Raw genomic sequence first — 23,641 nt, forward strand, 5'->3', positions numbered from 1 at the left:
ATGAGAAGAGCTATGATCCCTGGGCTCAGTTGAATTCAGTTTCCTCTTTTTATTTTTTTCTGATGGCTAGAAAATCATTGTATTCATCAGGATCATCAGAAAGGAAAATGTGGCCCCATTATTCCCATATGGAGTAGACTCAGAACCTTCCCTCCATCTTCTCCTGGTCTGCTTCTTGATATCTGGCCTATGGTATTCTGGTCCAGTGCAGCCTTTGGCCACCTGCCTTGTTGAAAAGGATCCTATAGATGAAACTTCTGCACTGACTAGTGTCCAGGATAGTTTTCTGTTCTGTTTCTTTTGGTGCTTTCTTCTATGTTTCCATTGGTCTTTAGTATCTTAATAGAGAGGAATTCTATTGTTTGTGTATTTGCTTTTTGCCCAGTTTTGTATATCTTATTAGGGGCCTTTGAAATTGCATCTCTACAGGTTCAAAGCTATCAAAATTTGTCACTGGGTAAAATCCATTTATTCATCCAATAAGCATTTATTGTTTACTATATGCTAGGCACTGTGCTTCAGCACTGTTGTTGTCCCTCCCCCCCCCAACAATGTGTTATTTCATCAGTATAAGGAAATTCTTTGTGAGTAAACTCCCTCTTACCAATGCAGATGAGTGATTTCTCTGCATCTCATCTCATAGTTCTAAGGAGATACCCAGGGTATAATGACTTTCTCAGGATCATACAGATAGCATCTGTCAGAGGCAGGACTTATACTTGGGTCATCTTTATGTGAGACTGGGTTCACTGTTTAGAATCTCACAATGAAATAAGTCCACAACCATGAGAAAGAGATCAGTTTGACCAACTACACTGGGAAAATAGTGTGGGTATTTTTTAAAGCATATTTCCAATATTTCAGACTATGGCATATATATAGATAGATAGATATAGATATAGATACATAGATACATAGATACACACACACATATATGAACAGGCTATCCAAATATTCCCTCAGTCACATTTATATCTTTGGTAGACACTGAAGACAGACAGTAAGCTTAGGACTAGAATAGAATAGGAAGAGATTGGGCTATATCACTTTATAAAATTTTTAAAATTACATTTTATTGATATCTTTTGTTTTTATATTACCTACATTTCCCAATATATCCCTTTCCCCCTCCTCCCAGATAGCTATGTTTTATTAAGAAAGAAATTTTAAATCTGCAAAGCTAACAAGCATGTAGAAAAATTCTGATGTTATATGCACTTCCATACCTATATATAATTTCTTGCCTCTGAGAGGAAGAGGGAGGTGACTTCTAATATTTCTTCTGGGTCATTATAATTTCACAGTACTCAGTTTCAATTGTTTTGCTATTCTTATTCTTTCTGTTGTTTCTATTCTTTTTATGGTAGTCACTGGGTATATTGTTTTCCTGGTTCTGCGTATTTTGCATTATGTGAATCATCTCATGCCTCTCTGTATCTGTTATATTCATTTTTATATTCCATTATATTATTTATAAGAACAGTGGAGACAGGAGTGATTGTAACAACTACAGAGGAATTTCACTTCTCAGTGTCATTGGGAAAATGTTTGCCAAGGTCATCTTGCTAAGACTGCGTAAACTTGCCGACTGAGTTTACCCCGATTTGCAATGTGGCTTTTGAGCAGGGAGGTCAACTATTGATATGATTTTTTGCTTCACCAACTGCAAGAAAAGTGTAGAGAACAAAGAAAACCCCTCTTCATTGCCTTCATAGACCTGACCAAAGCATTTGATATGGTTAACAGAGAAAGTCTTTTCAAAATTCTCTCGAGAATTGGTTGCCCTCCTAAACTCCATAGCCTCATTTGCTCCTTTCATTGCAACATGCAGGGTGTTGTACAGTTCGAAGGCCACACCTCTGAAGCATTCAGTATAAACAGTGGAGTCAAGCAAGGATGTGTGCTTGCTCCCACGCTTTTTGGAATTTTCTTCTCCATGCTGTTGCATCATGCTTTTGGTTCATCAACTGATGGCATCTATCTGCATTCCTGGTTAGACGGAGGCCTGTTCAACGTTTCACGTTTGAGATCCAAAACCAGAATGAGAGGTAGCACCCTTAGAGACCTGCTTTTTGCGATGATGCCACACTTGCCTGTCACTCAGAGTGTGAATTGCAGACCTTAATGGATTGCTTCTCCCAAGCTTGCACAGACTTTGGCCTAATCATAAATCTTAAAAAGACAAAAGTCATGTGTCAGAGTGCTATGTCACCTCTATTGATACACATCAGTAGCTACCATTTGGATGTCATAAGCCAATTCTCGTATCTTGGCTCTATTGTCAGTGACAATTTGTCACTTGATTCTGAGATCAATCAGAGGATTGGGAAAGCTACTTCAACCATGGCTAAGCTTGCCAAGTGTGTCTGGGCAAACAGTAAACTGACAAGACGAACCAAATTTGCCGTCTATAGAGCATGCTTCCTGAGTACCTTACTGTATGGCAGCGAAACACGGACTACGTATACTAGACAAGAGAAGAAGCTTAACAGCTTCCACATGCGCTACCTTCGGCACATCCTTGCCATATCTTGGTCAGATAGGATCACCAACCCAGAAGTGCTCCAACGTGCGCAACTTCGAGCATCTACACGTTACTGAAACAAAGACAGCTGCTCTGGCTCCCTCATGTGCACCGCATGCAAGATGGGTGCATTCCTAAAGGCCTACTCGATGGCGAGTTAGCCTCAGGCCAAAGACTTGCTGGACGCCCCCAGCTTCGCTACAGAGATGTATGCAAGCGAGACCTGAGGGCTCTGGGAATAGACATCGGCAGCTGGGAGGAGATGGCCAAGGACCGTGCCCAATAGAGTTCAGTACTCAGGAGCAGTTTGTGCACAGCTGAGATGGGCCTTCAAGCTTGGGAGGAAGAAAAACGAATGAGGCGCAGGAACCAACGGGCAACAGAGAGCACAGTTTTCTGATGTCCTCGTTGTGGCAGGAGCTGCGGCTCTCGTATCGGACTGCACAGCCCACTGTGCCAGTGGGCTCTTCAAGGGCTCTGATCCATGGTTGTCCACGACTGGTGAAGCCTACTAATATTAATGTTACCACAACTTGTTTAACCATTTCACAGTCAATGGTAGGACCAAATTTACAGTTCCCCAATAAACGTATTGGTATGCCTATCTTTTCATAAATCCTTCAATGTTGATGAGTTCTATCATTTGTCAACTTTCCAAATTTTCTGGTGTGAACTAAAACCTGAGAGTTATTCTGATTTGGCATGATGAAGTCACCACACTAGACGGAACTGTTAGCTTAAAACGAATTTTTGCCAAGGTAATTTCTGTTTTTTACCAGCATTTCTTATCAAGTAGGGATTTCTGTCCCCAGTAATTCATGTTTGGAGGTTTATGGGACACCAAGTTATTGGTTCAGTTGTTTCTGATTCTTTCTTATCTAGTGTTCTCCTATTGTTTGTCTTTTCTATTTTGGAGGCAATATGAAATTATTTTTATGATTCCTGCTTTTTCATGTAAATCCTTATTTTTTTCCTCAATCTGGAAGACTCTTATTGAGGATCTGCTTTCAGGTATTCCCCAAGCTCTGTTTTGGTCCTCTCTTCTTCTCTAGTGTGGTGACTTCATCATCAGCTCTGTTTTTTTAACTATCTCCTCTACATATAAGACAAACATCTAGCCCCAGTCTCTTCCCTGAGCTTTTAGTTCAACATCACCAACTGTTATTAGATTTTACAAACTGGATGTACTGGAGACATGACAAATTCAATGTGTTCAAAACAAAACTCTCTATTTTTTCCCTCACACCCACCCCTCTCTAAATTTTCCTATTTCTGTCAAAGGTACTACCTTTTCCCTGGTTTTCCATATTTATAGCTTTGACCTTATCCTCTTCCTAATGACAGGATGTGAAGGATATACCATCAGTTGCCATATGTTACCATTTCCATATCCACACCATCTTCCACATCAGGTAATTCCTACTCACACAGCCACCACCCGAGTTGGGGCGCTCGGTCACCTCTTGTAGCAGCCTCTTCAATGGTCCCCCTGCCTTAAGCTCTCCCCACTCCAGTCCATCCTTTACAGAGCTGCCAACATGATTTTCCTAAAGAACAGATTTGCCCAAATTACTCTAATGTTTCCACATTGCTCTGAGGATAAAAATGTGAACTCCTTTGGCTAACTCCATTTATCTATCTATACTTATCTGTCTGTCTGTATTTATTTGCTTGCTTACTTATTTATTTACTTATCTATCCATCTATCCATTCTTTCATTTATTCATTCATTTGTTTGTTTTGGGGGGGCAATGAGGGTCAAGTGACTTGCCCAGGGTCACACAGCTAGCAAGTGTCAAGTATCTGAGGGCAGATTTGAACTCAGGTCCTCCTGAATCCAGAGCCGATGCTTTATCCACTGCGCCACCTAGCTGCCCCCTTTGGTTAGCTTTTGAAACCCTTTACAACTTGGGACCAACTTTCCGTTTTCATAGTGCATAAAACCTCCTTCTTCATTCTTCAGTCTAGCCATGCTTGCCTTCCTTGTATTCATTATACATGGCACTCCATCTCTTAGCTATTTGTGCTTGTACTTTCAGCTAGTCGACAGATATTTGTGAAGCTCCTACTATGTGCCAGGCACTTTGCTAAATTCTAAAGATACAAAGAGATGAGAGTCTCAGATTTCAAGGTACTTACAGTCTAAAGGGGAAGAAAACATGCATTACAACTTTATACACATTTATATATGTATATGCATGTGTATAGGTATAGGTACATGTACATGCATATGTATATATACACATATGCACATGCATATACATATACACATGTATATGTTCATTTCATACACACACATATATATGTACATACATACACACAGAATTAGAAATAATCAACATAGTAAAGGCAGTAGAATTGGAATTGGAATTGGAAATTGGATCATGTTGGAATTTGAAATAATTGGATTGGAATTGGAAGTAATCAACATAGTAAAGGCACTAGAATTGAGGGGAATTGGGAAAGGCTTCCTGTAAAAGGTAAGATTTTAGATGAAACTTGAAGGAAGCCAGAGAAACCAGGAGGCAGAGTTCAGAGATGGAGTGTCTTGGAGGGACAACAGGGAGGTTAGTAGCTGTGTCACTGGATTACAGAGGACACGGTGGGGAGGGGTATTAAGGTATAAGAAGGCTGGAAAGGCAATGAGGGGCAGGGGTAGTTTATGTAGGGCTTTGAACACAAATCAGACGATTTTACATTTGATCCTGGAAGTGACAGGGTGGGGTGGTAGTAGTGACATGGTCCGACATTGGAAGATCACATTGGCAGCTGTGTGGGGAATAGGCTTCTGGCAGGCAATGCACTTCCTACCCCCCTCTGTGTCATAGAATATGTTTTCCCTTCAAGATGCAACTCAAACACCATCTTCTACAAGATATCTTTCCTGATGCTCCCAATGAAACCTCTCTCTCTCCCAAACTACCTTGTATTCACAGTATATCTACTGTCTCCTTTGTTCGAATGCAGACTCCTATGAGAATAGGGATTTTTCCATTCTTTATATTCGAATATCCAGAAACTAGCACAGTGCTTGGCAAATAATAGGTGCTTAATAAATGCTTTTTGGTTGTCTGGGATCAAGGAGGGAAGAAACAGTTCTTCTCCAAGGAAGTGTGCCTCCACAACTTTGGTGCAAAATTCCAGACACCCCACTCTAATTACAGCTTGAAGGATAATTTTGAAAAATGAGTCTTTGGGAAAATAATGCTTCATTTCTTTTTGGCACAGAATTTCATGAAAATGAGAGATGCCAATTGTTCTGCTCTTTCTTGAGTTTGGCAAAGATGGTTTTTGTCATTTTGTTTTCTGTGAGCTTTTAAATGATGCTTTGTCTAAAGTTTTGCATGCTTGATCATAAGGTACATTGTTTGCTTCAAATCTGTCCTCTGATTGGATATTTTGGTCGGCAGGATGCCAAGACCTTTGGGTTTCCAGAATTAACCAGCACTTTAAATAGTTAATGCTGAGGATGCCCAGAGGAGGCCTCAGTACTTGTATGTGCTTCATAGTCAAGAATACAGCATAAATATTCATCTTTTAAGAGTCCTAACCAAGGTGACAGAGTAGTGATAAAGCACTTAGCTCACAGGTGTGTGGCTAGGTCTCTTTCTGCCTCATCTACCAACTGCTTTACAGTCTAGTAATCATGGAAAGATGGAAAGACTTCATTTAAGTCCCTCTCTGGTGCTTCATTGGGGGCAGAGTTGTCTCAAAGGCTTTTTTTTTTTGGGGGGGAGGCAATTGGGGTTAAGTGACTTGCCCAGAGTCACACAGCTTGTAAGTGTTAAGTGTCTGAGGCTGGATTTGAACTCAGGTCCTCCTGAATCCAAGGCTGGTGCTCTATCCACTGCGCCACCTAGCTCTGATAGCAGAATAGAAGTATGGGTAAGCCCATGAATCAATTAATTAATCAAAAAGCATTTATTAAGTGCTTGCCACACAGGTATATGCATATGCTAAGAGTTGGTAATACAAAGAAAAAAAAAAAACCAAACATTTCCTATCCTCAAGGGGCTTCCATTGTAATGGAGAAGAAAGGAGTTAGTATGTGAGGAATAAGTGGGCTAATACAGCTTGATTGTTGAGTGCTTGAATGAGAAGACAGGAAGGCTAGGAAGGGGCCGTGTTGTAAAGAGCTCCCAATGACCAACAGACAGCCTTATAGCTGATCCTGGTAGTAAAGGGGAGTGATTGGAGCTGATTGGGAAGGGGGCTAACATAGTCATACCTATGCTTTAGGAGAATCAAAACCCATTAGAAATTTATTGCAATAGTCCAAGCAAAATGTGCTGAGGGCCTGAAATGAGGAAGTAGATATGTAAGTGGAGATAAGGGGACATATGCAAGAGATGTTATGGAGATTGAAAAAAATGAGATTTACTTAATAAATCTTCATTGAATAAACGAGAAAAAAGGGAACTTGTTGGTGGTTATAGATGTTCTCACCAAATCTCTGAGGGAAGTGTTGGTCTTATCCCTAGAACTTTCTCATTATCATCATCTCCAAGTCAAAAGTATGTATAATAGATGCACCTGAAATATCTCTACATTTTTTTAGCCTTTCAGATTTTAACAAAAATCTACATTATTCAACAGAACGATTGATTTGTGAAAGAATGAGGTTTGAACCTGGAAAGGTGTAGATGATTTTCCAGTGAATTTTGGTCAGATGTGAAGAAAATCCAGATCTTTTTGACATCCTGCGGCCATAGGGATCCTCAACCCACCACAGTCATCATACCTACATGACCCACAGAGCCCCACTGAATGCAACTCCTCTGTTGATATAAAATGCAGCTATCATGGAAAGGAAGCTATTATAAAGGGCATCTCCATCTATTTAAAACCTGTTTCCTTAAGGGCAGGGAGGCAGGGTGGGGAGGGCACCCAGGGCACATCTTTCTCTCTCTTATTATCAAGTGATCTTATAGCAGCTTATATGGAGAGTCCGAATCTCTGCACTGGTGTTAGGCTGACCCATTTTATTGTGCCGTTGGAGCACAGGGCTTTGGAAGAAAGGATTATGGGAGAGCTAGGCAAAGATCTCTTACTGTGGTTCTGAGCAGTCTGGTTACCTGGTTGGTTTTCCCAACCTGAGGTTGCTAATCATGGCCCTCGGAGTTATATGAGTCTCTGGGTGGTCTTCTATATTGACCTGGAGTCCTCAGGAACTAGAGGGCTTGAGCAATGATGACTCCACGACCCAAGGTCAGCGTCAGCTGTGCCTTGACACTACCTTCTGGACCTTTCCCTGTTCTCTTGGACCATCCTGTGTCAGAGTCTGCAGGACACAGGAATTCAGTAACTTTGGGACCCTGGCAGATTGATGTTATATATGACATCTGCGACGGAAGCCAATCACATTCCTGTCATACAGAAGATTAGATATTAGTATGTGTAGAGGTAAAAAAGTGGCCTGCAGAAAATGTTACTCACTAGTGTCTCCAAGTCAAAAATGATCTATCCTATTCTATTCTTTGCTTAATATTTTTCTTTTACACTTTTATCATATTCTGTACAGAATTATAGTTATTATTATTGTTAGCATGGCATATCTATTATAAAGCACATTTTGACCTTGAGATTAAAATCAGGTATGAATCAAGCAGGGCTTCTTAACCTATTTTGTATCATAGAAGTGGTGAAACCCATGGCCCCCTTCTTAGAATATTTTTAAAAGCATAAAATAAAATACATAAAATGACAAGGGAAACCAATTATATTAAAAGATAGGTATTGAAATCTGAAAAAATAATTGACAGATGCTGTTAAGAATCCCTGCAATAGAAGAAGGAATCCTTGCATGTGTTAGTAGTTTCACATGCATTTTTTTTCCTTCCCTTGATCTCTGTTAGGAATGCCTCCCAAAAGATCCTCATATTTGCTGATTTCTTTCAACAATGAACAAACACAGATCAGTCATCAGTTCAAGTTCAGTGTTGTTATGACCTTATTCAGCTGAAGTCTAGAACAGTGTTGTCTTTTACCCAAGACTGCATAATTAATGACCTCAGTTATACAATGACAAATAAAGTTCTTGGTTTTTTTTAAATTTATGATGATTTAAAAGAAATCATTAAAAAATTACAAAACTATCTTCCGATTCATTTTCATTTACTCCCCAACACTGGTAACATGCTTTGTTTTGTTTTGTTTTACTCAGGGAGGGGTTGCATATTATTTTATGTTTATTGAATATTGATTTATTTGTCCTATCTTTCTGTTTGATTGTAAGGTACATGAAATCAAGGACCATACCTAATCTATATTTTTATTCCCACTAAAGAGAAATACTTTGCATATAATAGATAATTAACAAATGGTTTAGAACATAGACTATTAAAGTTGAAAGAGGCCTTTAGAAATGATCTAGTCTAACGGCCTAATTGGACAAAGGAAGAAACAGCTGCTGAGAGTTGGAGTCAAGTTCTTGCTTAAATTACATTAAAGACAATCACCTGGTCCCCAGGATACCCTCTTGGATTCACATGGACAACAACAGGGAGGGAACTAGTATTAGTCATATACCAGCAATTAATTAATAGCCTCTAAACTAGAGGTGTCAAACTTGTCCAGGTGCAGCTGAACCAAATTAAAATGTAACTGGGAAATAGGTAACAAAATAAATAAAGACACAATAAAACAACTTTAATGTGAACTTGAGGTTTTCTACATCAATATGTGACTCATGGGGATCTATTTCCATTCAAGTATTATTTTAACCAGTGGGTTTTTTTTTTCAGGAAGGAAAATGAGGTTCAGAGAGATTAAATTACTTACCCAATGTCACATAGCTCATAGTGACTGCTTGACCTGCCTGGCAACAATGATGGTGCAAGAAGGTATCCTTATCGAGACTCTGAAGCATGTCATCAGAACAAAAACTGAAGCCACACAACCTCTGGATGTCTCTGCTTCACTGGGGGCTAATCACCTCCCAAATGCTGGGACTTCGGGCAGATATGTGCCTGAGGTTCTTCCATATGTATTTTGGAGGGATGAGACTTCATGATCAGTCAGTCTTTGAAAACCAAAATTCTACATCTTCTAGTAATTGCCCCCAACCACTGAGAGGCAGCATAGTGTAGTGGAAAGATTCTTAATCTGGGGTCTGTGAATTTAGATTTATTTGTGTGTATGAATATATATATATATATACATATATATACACACACACACATATATATATATATATATATATATATATATATATATATATATATAACTGTACTGTTGTTGTTAGTCATATCTGATTCTTTGCGACTCCATTTGGGAATTTCTTAGCAAAGATAGTGGAGTGGTTTGCCATTTCCTTCTCCAGCTCATTTTACAGGTGTAGAAACTGAGGCAAACAAGGTGAAGAGACTTGCCCAGGATCACACGGCTAATAAGTGTCTGGAACTCAGGAATATGAATCTTTCTGACTCCAGGCCCGGTGCTTTATCCACTGCACAACTAGATGCCCATAGATAATGATTACAATATAATTGGCTTGAGATCTTTGAGATCTTTTGTATTTTATTTTATGCATTTACAAGCATTATTCTGAGAATGAATCCATAGGTTTCCCCAGACTACCAAAGGTTAAAAAAAATGATTAAGAACCCTGGCAGCTAAGTGGCACAGTGGATCAAGCACCAGCCCTGGATTCAGGAGGACTTGAGTTCAAATCTGGCCTCAGACACTTGACACTTACTAGCTGTGTGACCCTGGGCAAGTCACTTACTTAACTAACCCTCATTGCCCCGAAAAACAAACAAACCAACCCCTGGTATTATGCATAGAATGCAGCACCTTTGAATCCATAGCTTTCTTTAAGGTCTCATTGAAGTTCTCCCCTCTCCCATTACTTTTTGTCTACATTTTGTCCTTCCTCATCTTTAGTACGGCACCTAGCATGACACCTGGCACATAGTAGGCCCTTGATAAATGCTTGTAGAGTAAATAAATGAGTGACAGACTTAGTTTCAAATTCTCTCCCTGACACTGATTTAATAACCACATGAGAGTCCTTTAATCTCTCACAGCTCCCTTTTCCTCATCTGTAAAATGAGGGGCATAAAGACTGCTATCCCTATATTTCAGAATTATCATCATGAAGTCATTGCATATACAAAACACTTCTATAACTTTTAAAGTGCTCCTCTCTAAGCCTGTTCTTATTGCTTCACGTTGAACAGCATTTGTTCCTTCTGCTTAAAAATCGTCTAAGGGTCTCCATCTGACACCACGACGTATTCTGAATAGACACGAACCCTCATGCTTTTGCCCACTGCTCACTGTGGAGAATTGAATGAAAGTCTTTGTGCCAATTCATGTTTTTGTGTGTGTCAGAGCAGCTTTTCCCTAATCATTTCAGAAATATTTTTTCTTCAAATTACTGAATTGTTTATTATCACCTAGAAAGAGTCTTTCATCGAAACCTATGAAAGCATGTAAATTTTATGATAATGAGAAGCACTTCCTCCTTAAACTAGAAAAGAGCATCTGGAAACATATAAAACACACATTAAAATGGCTGGAGGAACGCCCCCTCCCCCAATTGATGGTAATTAAAATGGGGCTGCAAAGACATGTTGCAATGAGTTTCAGAAGGCAGCTGTGTCATTAGCCCCTTGTAAGACAGCGGAGCGTCTTGGCTCAGGTGGAAACCTATGAAGGCCACACTGAGAAGGAAAAATTAAACAACAAATCGAACAAAAATACCAAACCAAACCTAACTCACTCAGAATAGCTTCCACCTAAGCATTGAAACAGAATGATAACAATGATGAATGTGGAGGTATAGGAACTGGGACCAAATCTCAGTTCTGCTTCTTCCTACACAAATGACCTTGGGCAAGGTTGTTTTTTTTTTTCTTTTTTCTTCACCTCAGTTTCCTCATCTCTAAAGTAGGGAGGTTGAATTAGAAAACCTTGAAGGTTCCTTTTGTCATTAATCTATGACCTTACAGTTCTCAGTGCTTATAACTGAAAGGGCCCTTAGGGATGGTGCAGTCTAATGATCATATTTGATGAAGAAGGAGACCATCTTGGGTAGAAGAAGCAACTCACTCATGGTCATGTAGCTGCTTGGTGGACATCATATTCATCTCCAAGGAAGTCAGACTTGGTGATGTGACTTGATATTCATAGTTCATGTCTGATTGGCACAACCTGTATTCTTGTCTTTCAAGTTTCAAGCTTAAATCCAAGCATTCGTGAGAGGAGAACCCTCCTCATGGCATTCAAGCCCAGGGAAAAACCCCACTGTGCTCCTGACAAACCAAATCTCCCACCACCCCTTGCCTTACACACAGGGGGCTTCAGAAACTAGGCCTCAGATTCCTGGTCTATTAAATGAAGAGATTAAGTTAGATGAACTCAAAGGTGCCTTCCTCCTTTAAGGCCCATTAGCCATCTCTTTTCCTTAGTGGAATTAGGAGAGGGAGAGATTGTGGCCTGTATGGTTATAGATCTCCTTCACATATACTTGTTTTTCTTTTTAAAATTTTTCATTTCACAGATTCTTTTTGTTTATAATGTTATGGTGTATTACCACCGTAATTAACTTTCCCCTGTGACAAAGAAAAAAAAAAAACATCAGGCAACACCACCAGCACAAGGAACCTCATCTGACAATTTATGAGTGGCTCCCATAGTCTCCCTCTGCTCTATTAAGAGGAAATAATGTGTTTTTTCACTCGTACAATAAGATCATGATTGGTCACTTCACTAGATCTGAGATTGGAAGGCTTTTGAGAATTGTCATTTACATTATTGTAGTCACTGTGCATATTGTTCTCCTGGTCCTACTTACTTCCCCCAGCATTTGTCTATACAAACGGTCCCATTTTTTATCACCTCCTTGATTCGTCATTTCTTATGCCACAAAGGCATACACTTATTTCAGCCATTCTCAAATTGATGAAATTTATGAGTACTCATGCCGTTTCTAGTTTTTTGCTAGCAGAAAAAAAGTGCCGATGTAAACATTTTGTTATCTGGGGATGTCCTTTCTGTCTGTGACCTTAGGTCACTTTGATCTCTGGCTCAGTGGGTCTCATTCCCAAAATCTCACTGAGCCATTGCCGAGTGTCTTGTTCACAGAAGATAACTAATATAAAGGATATGCATGCAATGCTAGGTTAGAGCCAGAAGGGACCTTTGAAGGGACCTTCATCTCCTTTCATTCTCTCATTCTGTTGATGAGGAAACTGAAGTGTAAAGAATTGAAATGACTTGTTAGTAGTAGCTATCTGACCTTGGATTCAAACCCAGGTCTTTTGACTCTGCATCCAGAATACTGTCTGGAATTGAATGATTTTCCTCATTTTCTATTCCCCAGGGGCTATAGAGTAGAAATCTATGGGGGTGTCTGAATAGAGGAAAGACCCAATTTTCCTTTTAGGAGATATCAGAAGAAGTCAAATGTTTAAAGACATTTTGAATACAACAGAGTCATCAATTTTGCAACAGTGTTTCCTGTTTCTATCATTAATCAATCAGCAATCTTTTATTAAGTGCCTGCTTGCTTACTATGTACCAGGCATTGGGATACAGAGATTAAAATTAAACAACCCCTGCCTTCAAAGAGCTTACATTCTTTAGGGAAAAACATGTGCATATGTATATATATATATATATATATATATATATATGTATACACACATATATATATACACATACACACATGCATAACACATATATGCATATATAATACATACGTATTTTATGTGTATGCATGTGTGTATATCTATGTATATATGCACATTCATGCCATAAGTCTCTCTTTACTTGCAGCCTGTCCTCCATTTGTCAGTGTGATCAAAGGACAGGTCTGATCATGTCACTGCCCCCTGCCCACACTCAAAATTCAAGGTCAGATAGAAAATCTTCTATTTATTGTCAAAGCCCTTCATAACCTACCACGCTCTGCTCCTTCTTCCTCCCCACACATCTTTGCAATCTTCTTACACCTTATCCCACGTAACTATGATGCAGTAACTCCAGCCTCCTAAGTGTTCAAACACATTACATCTCTCAAGTCTGGACATTTGCACTGACTGTCTCTGTTGCCTGGAATTCTCCCTCTTAAACTCTAGCTTCTGGCATCCAGGACTACATCAAATTTTAGATAAAATTCTTCTACAAGAAGTCCTTTCTGATGCCTTGTCTCTGTTGATTATCTCCAATTTATCCTGTATAAGTCACTTGCACTTAGTTGTTTGCATCTCCCATTAGACTGAGAGGTCCTTGACATCAGAGACTGTCTTTTCCCTTTCTTTGCATCTCCTGTGTTGGGCACAATTCCTGGTACATTGTGGGTACTTAATGTTTACTGACTGACTGACATAGTCATGTATACCACAAATCTTGTTTTGGTCTGTGATAAGGTTGCTAATTAAGGTTATTGTTCCTTTGTGCAGAGTTGGTTGAAAGGACTAATGCATGATTAACATACACAAAATTCTACTAATTCTTTTCCGTCTGCTATAGTAGTCTTTGCTTCTTCTTAACCTAGGCAGGACCTTGATCCTAAGGGGTTCTTGCCAAGATGGGTAAAGGGTCCTGTGCCCTATGAGGGTCAGTTGTCACTATTATTTCCAAGCATTCATTCAATTATCACATATTGTTTCATATATTTATTTATATATTAATCTATCCATACATTCATTCACTCATCCACTTAACAAGCAATTATTAAGCACCTACTGTGGTCAGTGTATTGTATTGGATACTGGGGGAGAGAAAATTCAGATGAATTATAGCTCACAGCCTGGAAAAGATATATGGCATTTATATAGATAACTACCATGCACAATTATTTCCTAACAAGTACATTGGAGAGGTGAAAATTCTGGGTGATATCTGAGGGCAGAGGTCTGTCATTATTGACTTTAGAACACACAACATCGAATGTCAGAGTTGGAACATGCAACCCTGAGAGAGATGGCCTAAATCTCTGACCTGCCTTCCAACCCTTGTTTTCTTTTTACAAATAAAAGAACTGAAACCCCAAGAGAGGAAACAACTTGCTTAGGATCCTCAACCAATTGATTAATCAATAGGCATTTTATTAAACACTTGCTATGAGGAGTTTATAATCGAACTTCATATCTATTTGAAAATTCCAGAGCTCAATGGTGTCCTATACCTTTTGGAGTCCGTTTGAAGGGTGAAAGGTATTCTCCACCACCACTCATCGATATGTGTGAAGGGAGCTAAGAGTTTCTTCTCAGCTGGTGCAGAGTCTTCTCAGGCCTCCTAGTCACAGGAGAAAACATAGCCTTGATGACCTCAAGGGACAATGGGAACTCCTTGAAAGCAGAGACTGGTTTTGCCTTTCTTTGTATCTCCATGACATAGCTATAGTGCCAGCATATAGTAAGTGCTTAATAAATGCATGTTTGTTGACTTGACCTGACAAATACTTAACACTAGTATGGCTCTTGGTTTGAAATGGGGAGTGGGGGAGATGGTGGGAGAAATGGGAAGAAGGGAAAATCAAAAATTTCCAAAATGTCTGTGATTGAGGAGCGGACACCATCCCTGAGAGGCAAAGTTTCCTATCAGAAGGTGCAAGAATTTCTTTTTAAAACTGTGCCAAGTTAATTAGCACCTTATAAGACCTTGTTATAGTTCTGAACGACTTTACATCTGCTGATAATTTAATCGTTATAATGTGACATGAGGTAATCGAGCCCCAAGTTTGGTTACATAATGTAAATTGACAGCCAGCGAGTTCTGCTCAATAATTTGATGTCATTAATAAGGTTCTTACTTCAAACTCCTAAGATGACTCAAGGTGCCTTTTGAGCTGATTTAAGAAGAACCACAAAAGTGACTACTTTGAGACTTGCAGGGGTTTGGGTTTCATTAGAATCTTTTACTTATAAGTAGCAGACTTACAGTTGCATCTCCTTTTGCATCACAGTAGGTTGGAGAAGAGCAAATCCTCCTTTCTTAGTCACAGTCAACCCCTGGACAAGAGAGAAGTTAGCTCATACCATTATCCTTAGCTCCTGGCTGGGAGACCTTGCAGAGTGACTTCTATAACCTCTGGGTAACCCTGGTGCAGCTGGAGAGAAGGCAAGAGCTGGTATGTCAAAAAGAAGATGGCTGCACATATTTGGAAATGTCTACATTCCCTGTCATCAGTTCTACCCAAGACAGTTCCTTTTTGGTAAGGTACATCACAGATCTATTTAATCAGAGACACCTCAGAGATGGAAGGATTTTCATTGTCCATCTAGTCTAACCTATATCTGAAAATTATTTCCCTCTATAACATATCTGGCAAGGGGATCACTTCCTTTATTTTAATGGTCAAAATTTACTTCACATTAAAAGCAAAACAATTTTAACGTTTAGGGAATACAAAAATAACCCTACTCTTTCTAACACACTTAAAACTCGCTACCTTCTGAAAGCAGAGTTATCGTCTTTTGATAATTCTTGACTTGAAGGTCCTTTTAGGTAGGCCATCTGTTCATTGATGCATCTACTAGTTATCTACCGTATTTGGGTTTTGGTATATTAATCTTCAGTATTTCTGCTGCTGACAGTAATATGTAGGATTATGCTAATTTGACACAGCTTTGTTTTTTTTAATAACATGAACCACTGTCTATCTCTCTTCTTCTCCTATACTTGACTGTTGAATGCTTGCACCCTAAGGTAGCTCTTTATATTTCAGCTTTTTGCATTGTACTTAGAGCTCTAATCTAACTATGTCACTGTATTTTATGAATCTCAGTCCTGTGGTTCTACATTTTAGTCTCCAAGTTCCCATATTAAAGCTATCATGACTGTACTCCTGAGTACTGTCGCAAATGTATGCTGTTATCATGGTTATTTTCCCAGAGGAAAATAATGAAGATAAAAGGGAGTCTTTTTGCTTAGGTTGTAGTCACCAAGAATCCCTCTAACTCCCATCCCATAAGTCTTTTAGTAGACAGAGCTTGTAGGAAGTTTCCAGCACACACTGGTTCTTCTCTTTCCTTCCTGTGTAACCTTGGGCAAGTCACAATCTCTCTGGACTACATTCCCTTCATCTATAAAATGAATAATTTGGGCTAAATGACCTTCGGCTCTTAATCTATGCTATGCTATGCTATGCTATGCTATGCTATGCTATGCTATGCCATGACATGACATGGGATGACATGGGATGACATGGGATAATAGGTTATATGCTGTGCTATGCTATAAAATGATGTGATATGATATATCACACATTCCTAGGGCTCAGAAGAATTTCTGTAGAAAAGCATCCTTCTGCAGAGGCCACAGGGACCACAGAAACTGTTTTCTGAAAGCAACCAAGTGACCAAAAAGGTTAACAGACTTTCCTGGGTCTTCCCATATTGAACTGCCATCTCTCTTAGATCTGCCGCCCCCCCCCCCATCCCTGTGGTAGGCAGGAGAACACTGTCTCCCATCTAATTACATTCTCATCCTCCTCAGCCAAATGTTTGAAAGGGCAACTGTCTTAAACCTCTGCACTTTATTTGTATTACAAAGCTTCAATTAGATAAAGGACAATAATTAGCAGATCTTTTATCTTTGGGTATAATTAAATCTTTAAGGAGGGACATTTTAATCAATGACTTGTAATGACAAGTTCATAAATTAATTAATCCCAGCAATGAATGCCTGGCAGTAATCAATGGGTCTTTTAAGAGGTTCAGGGTAGGGGGACAGAGAGCTGGTAACTCCTGAAACTCGATTTAGTTTGTTGTAAAGAGTCTCATTTGTTAAGGATTAGCTTGTTCAAAAAATGATCTATTATTTAAGGGGAAAATCATTTACAATATTAACTTTTAAAGGGAGAAAGGCAATTTTGGCACTTCTTGGAGTTCCTTATCACAGCCCTGAGCTTGTCCCATACTGCTAAAATTGTGTTTGATTTCTTTTTTTATTGCCCCATATTACTCTGTAAAGTGCTGAGCACAGAACCTGTGCTCACAGAGGCCTTAATCAGTCAATAATTGTTGGGGTGTATTGAATTTAATTGAATAGGATGAGGTATGTAAGGAGAAAAACATTCCCAATCTAAGAGCTAGGAGCCTGGAGTGTCACATCCAGCAGTGGGCTGGCAGGAAGTAAGTGTTGAGGGTTAATCCCAGAAGCTAGGGGCCCTGAGACAGAGAATCACAGGATTGCTCATCCAAGATGTCTGCCCTCCTAATCAAATCACTTTTCTCTTTTGAGCTTGTTATCTTATTTGAAAATGAAAAGGTTGGACCAACTGATATCTGAGGTTCCTTCTAGCTTTGACATTCAGTGTTCCATATCCTAAGGACCCTTTCAGCTCAGTTTCTGTTCTAAGCAGAGCTGTAACTATTTAGATTGGTGCAAGGAGCACATTACACCCTCAAATCAACCACTGGGGGAGAGACACAGGGATAACAATCTGTGAGAGTGAATCAGATTCCTTGGAACATTGACCCCACATCAGGGAAGAGCCTGGGAGCTTAACCTCAAAAGTGCTCTGGGAAGTGACATCAGTGTAGGAACTATAAGCTGGACCTGACCTGGTGTAATTGTTTTTTTTTTTTCTTAATTTTCATGGATAGCTTTTGTTCTTTCATTTAAAATAATGTATTTCTCTTAATCTTCTGTCCATCAGGCTATTCCTTATGAGAACATTTAAAAGGAAAGGAGAGAGAGAGAGAGAGAGAGAGAGAGAGAGAGAGAGAGAGAGAGAGAGAGAGAGGGAGAGAGAGAGAGAGAGAGTGTTAGTTTAGCAAAACTACTAACTACTAAAACCTGGTGAAAATTTTTATGTACTCTAAATTTTGGTGCCCTGTGGCAAAGTATTGATTACCCTGCCCTAGTTACAACTGTGTTTCTACAGTCTGGCAAGGCTGGGCTATGAGTTTCACCCTCTGAGAAAGGTCTTGAGGGAATTTTGGAGTCACAGAGAATCTTAATTTCCTTTCTATAAGATCTGTGGACAGCAAACAGGGTCGATTTGACCAAATATCCCCCGCAGAAAGGGAGGTGGTTGGCAACGATTCAGTTAAAGAATCTATGCCTGGGAATATCTCGCCTTGGGCCTAGTATGTAGATCTTCTGTGATGCTACTTCTCCAGATGCTGACAATGAAAATAACACTCATTTGAAAAGTGTTTCTTAAAGCTCCCTGCCAGGAAAACATTGTACACTTAGAAATATGACTATTATTTCTGGGGCCAAATTTAGAAAAGAGAGCATGTGCCTTTAATTACTGGCTGATGCAGAATTGTACAGGCAAATGATTACATGCACAATTAGTTGTTCCCACAAGTAGCCAATTATGGGAACAATTATTTAAGAAAATTATGGATCCTGCTGGAGGGTCCTTTCAAATTGTGGCCTCAAATCCATTTTCTATTAAAAAAAAATCTCCTCTTCATCTTGTGATTTTCCCCTCTCTAGGGTCCCTCTTGGTACCAGCCAAAGAGGATGATAGGCATAGCTTCACTTGGTGCAGAAACTCAGGCCTTTCACAAAGAGTAAGACATCTACAAAGATGCTAGACTAAAACTTCCCCAGATGCTTCCTGGCTTCAAGATTCAGTTTATTTCATTCTCCCCATTGTGCCTGGGAACATGCAGTGGGGAGAAATCATAGGATTGTAGCGATCACATTTACAAAGCACAGAATGGTTTATAAAGCAGTTTCTTCATAACAAGAATGTGAAATAAATAGAAAAAGTATCATTAACTCCATTTTCTAGAAGAGGAAATTGAGGCCCTAAGAGACTCTACAACTTGCCAAGGATGATATAACTAATTAATGTCTGAGGTGGGATATGAACTCAGGCCTTCTAGCCCACAGGGGCAACTATGTGACTTAGTAGATAGAGCACTAGACGTGGAAGCGGGAAGACTCATTTTCTTGAGTTCAAATCCAGCCTCAGATACTTGCTAGCTGTGTGACCTTGGGCAAGTCACTTAACATTGTTTGCCTCAGTTTCCTCTTCTACGAAATGAGCAAGAGAAAGAAATGGCAAACCACTGGACTATCTCTTCCAAGAAAACTCCAAATGGGGTCACAGAGAATCAGACGTGACTAAAAATATGACTGAATGCTTCTAACTCACACGGTCCACTGTATTAGTTTACCTTTCAGATCATACCCTTCATTTTGCAGATAGGAAACTGAAGCACAGAGAGGTTTAAGTGGTTTTTCTGAAGCAGGATTTGAAAACAGGTCTTTCTGGCCCCAAACCCAGTTTCCTAACTGCTCTTCCATGATGGTTCTTAAAAAAGTCCTCTAATCTAACCTGCTCATAAGGCCCATTGTGGGGAAGTGATCACAAAAGTTGTAAAAGAGAAATGCTGGGGTGATTCCCAATCCCCTGGGCCTTTCTGCTACGTCACCCTGCCTGCTTGGAAGTCATGGACAGTCATTTTTTATAGAGGACATGACTTTTTTCCTTTGTTTTGCTAAGTGTTTGATAAGAGCCAGTGAGAACAGTGATGGGCTTAGAGTTAAGAAGAGCAGTGTTCTAGTGCCTTCTCTGACACTCAGTAGCTTTGTGACTGGGAGGTCAATAATGAAATCTCCCTGGGCCTCGGGTCCCTCATCTGTAACGTGACCTGTAAGGTGTCTTCTGCTCCAAAACTAGGATCTAATGATCCTAGTAGCCTTCCTCTTAGGCATGGGTTGTACTAGACGGTCACCAAGGTGCCCTGTAACTCTCTGTGATTTTTGTGATGCTAAGAGGTAGAGAGGAGGACAGAACTCATCCTCGGATTTGGGATCAGTCTGTGCAAAGACAACGAGGCTGGAGATGGAGGTCTGTGTCTGGGGAATACAAGTGGGCTGGTTTATCAGGATTGCCGAGTTCCCGAAGGAGAGTAGCATGAAATAATCCTGGAAACGACGGCTGGATCCAGGGAGCAAGGCCAGGCCCAAGGCCTGGCGCTTAGTAGCTGTTTGTTGAATACCTAGTATGGCAGCTGGGTGGCTCAGTGGATAGAGTACTGAGCTTGGAGTCAAGCCTCAGGCACTTACTAACTGTGTGATCCCGGGCAAGTCATTTCACCCTGTTTGCCTCAGTTTCGTCATCTGTAAAATGACCTGGAGAAGGAAATGACAAGCCTTTTTAGTATCTTTGCCAAGAAAACCCCAAATGGCAACATAAAGAATTCTGAAACAACTGAACAACAAAAATGACAACATGGAGATATAGTATGTATTTCTTCACATGTATAATTGACATCATTCTAACTCACACTGTCCACTATACTACTTTACCTTTCAGGTCATACCTTTCATTTTGCAGATAGGAAACCGAGGCACGGAGAGGTTGAAGTGGTTTGCTTTCTTAATGGGTGGGAGTCTGGAAGGAAGGAGAGAATTTTGAACTCAAAATTTAAAAAAAAAATGAATGTTAAATATATTTTTTCAAAAATAAATGTTTCTTGACTGACTGAGAATGGTTTTAAATGCTGAGCTGAGGAGTCCATATTTTATCCTAGAAGCAGAGGAATGGCATGGTCAGATATACTTTGAAAGATTATCCTGGCAGCTTTGCAAAGGACAAGCTTGAGAAGGGACACTCTAACTGGGGAATCCAATTAGGAGATGGTCACAATAGTGCAGGCAGTAGGTGATGAGGGCCTGAGCTAGGAGGATGTCTGAGAAGAGATATACAGTTGATAAGATTCCCACCCATTCCTCCCGGCTTGGCTCTCATGACTCAACTGTTTGTCTGGATTCCCCCCCCCCTTTTCTCTCCCATGATCCTGGAAAACCTCCATTCTTAGGCCCTCCTCTCCTAACTGGTGACTCCCTCCTTGGAAGGAGGGGGGGGGGGCTTCACCTCATTCATGCCTGGGCTCTCTGTGGACTGTTTCTTTTCCTCCCCTACTCCCTTGCCCTCCCATGGGTTCACATCCTCCTGTTCTCCCTCCTCCTCTTTCCAATCCTCCTTTATGTGTTGTCATTCTCTATTAGAATGTAAGCTCTGTGAAGTCTGGAACGATATTGCTTGCTTGTGCATAGTATCTGCTTCTAGGCCCATCCACTGAGTCACCTAGCTGTCTCACAGGGGCAAGTCTTAAATAGGAAACCTCTTTGTCAATCCATATGTATAATTTCATCCTTCAGCATATCCCACCTAACAATTTTCCCATCCCATCCTCTCAAGGGACTCCTGAGAAACTTTTCATATAACCGTTGTCCAAAGCTGGGGCTCTGGGTGGGCTTGCCCTAGTCCAAGGACCTGCTGAGGGAGGGAACATCTTGGATCAGCCATGCTGGGTTCCTGTAGCCAGGACTGGGCAGAGACCAAATGCCATCTCCTTAGCCACCTACAGGGACCCGCAGTGTGGGAGCAAGGCCACCCTCGCTCATAGGCTGCCTGCTAGTGCCCATGTTTACAGAATAGGCCTCCTTCTGTTGTTTTGGGGAAAAAAATAATTTCTTCTGTGGGTACTGTTTGTAGGCCCAGCTGGAGTGTGCTTTCCATCAGGGGGAAAGAAACAGTTTGGCTTTTCTTCACAAGACATTCTATGCTTTTCCTAGCCTTGTTTAGTGAATCCACCACTGGCAAGTTCTGAACGGCTTTTTTTGTGCCGCCTCCTGAGGCTGCTTGGTGTCATTTGCCAAGTCAGCTAAAAAAGGATGAACAGAGTGCTTAGCTGAGGATCGCCCTTGCCAGGCGCCTCCCCTGGCCCCCCCGGTGTGTTTTCAGGGATCATAGGCTCACTTTAGGAGAAGATCCACCTCTGTTTGTCCTTATGCAGAAGTGGGCCAGCTTCACTGAATAACACACATATATCCTCCCTGAAAACAGCTGAGGGAGAAGGCAGAATCAAATTTAAAATACATGTTTTCTTTTTTCTTTTATGAGTTTCTTTCAGGTCTCTGGGCTATGTGGTCAGTGATAGAAATGAGTAATATGCTTGACGTTGTAAGGTAGAATAGGAGATTGGAAAGAACCCAGGAATTGGAGACAGATGGCTTGAGTTCAAATCCTAGCTCTGCTGTTTATTACCTATGGAAGTATGGGAAAAGTCATATTCTCTTTCAGGGCCTCAGTTTCCTCTTCTGTAAAATGAGGTTGGACCAGAGACTAGTAACAGGAGTATCTAATATTTATACAATGCTCTAGGATTTGAAAAGAGCTTTCTATATATTGTATCATTGGATCCTCCATTAATATTTAAGGCATCTTCCATCATGGAATCCTATGAAATCAATCATTTCTCTATTTTTTTCCTCATCTGAAAAATGTTTTCTTCTACTAAAGTTCTCCTTCCTGGCATGCAGGGCGCCCAGGACTCCCTATGGCACACCCCTTAGCTTATCCTGACTTGCCCCCTTGCTTCAGATTCCTCCTCTATGAAGCAGGGCAGGTCATCCATGCTAAAAGGAGGGTTGGTGTAGGGGCCAGAGCCCGGCTGCCCCTGGACCCAAGACACTTGGTTCTGGGTCTCATTCCCAACACTGACAATTTCCTCAGCTCTCTCTCTCATCTCCCTGAATGTGTTAGTTCATCTGTAAAATGGTTCTGATGTGCTTCCTGGGGCTTTTGGAGGGAAAGAGCTTGAAACCTGCAAAGCCCTATAGAATCGGGAACGCTTCCAATAGTTATCTACTGCACAGGAGGACGCTGTTGTGAGGATACAGTTAGCTGCCATAGGCAAAGCCCTGGTAAGCTAGGCCGTGTTGTCAGCCTGCTCACAGGTCCCTGGGATCATAGACTTAAAAGCCATTTGTATGTTTCTCATCCCTTCTCCTAGATAGGAAACTTTTGGGGCCCAGAAACTAGGCTGGTTTTTATCTGGGCACTCACTGCCAGGAGGGCCCAGCAGAAAACCTGGCCCTGGTGTGTGTGCTTATATGTGTGTACATGAGTGTGCGTGTGCACATATACACACTCATGCGAAATCACACCATGATTTTATGTGTTACATATATAATATGTACATATGTCTGTATTGTACTATGTTACATGTATGATATATATCATCATATGCATACATCTGATATCTATATATCATCTCTATCCCTATCTAGTACGCACAGGAGCAGGTCCCTCTGGCTCTCCTGCTTGCCTCTCCTGGCAGTGTGTAAATAAAAAAATGGAGACAGAGAGGCAGAGGAGAGAGAGAGAGAAAGAGGAGAGAGAGAGAG

This window comes from Dromiciops gliroides, chromosome 2, assembly GCF_019393635.1.
Source record: "Dromiciops gliroides isolate mDroGli1 chromosome 2, mDroGli1.pri, whole genome shotgun sequence".
NCBI lineage: Eukaryota > Metazoa > Chordata > Mammalia > Microbiotheria > Microbiotheriidae > Dromiciops > Dromiciops gliroides.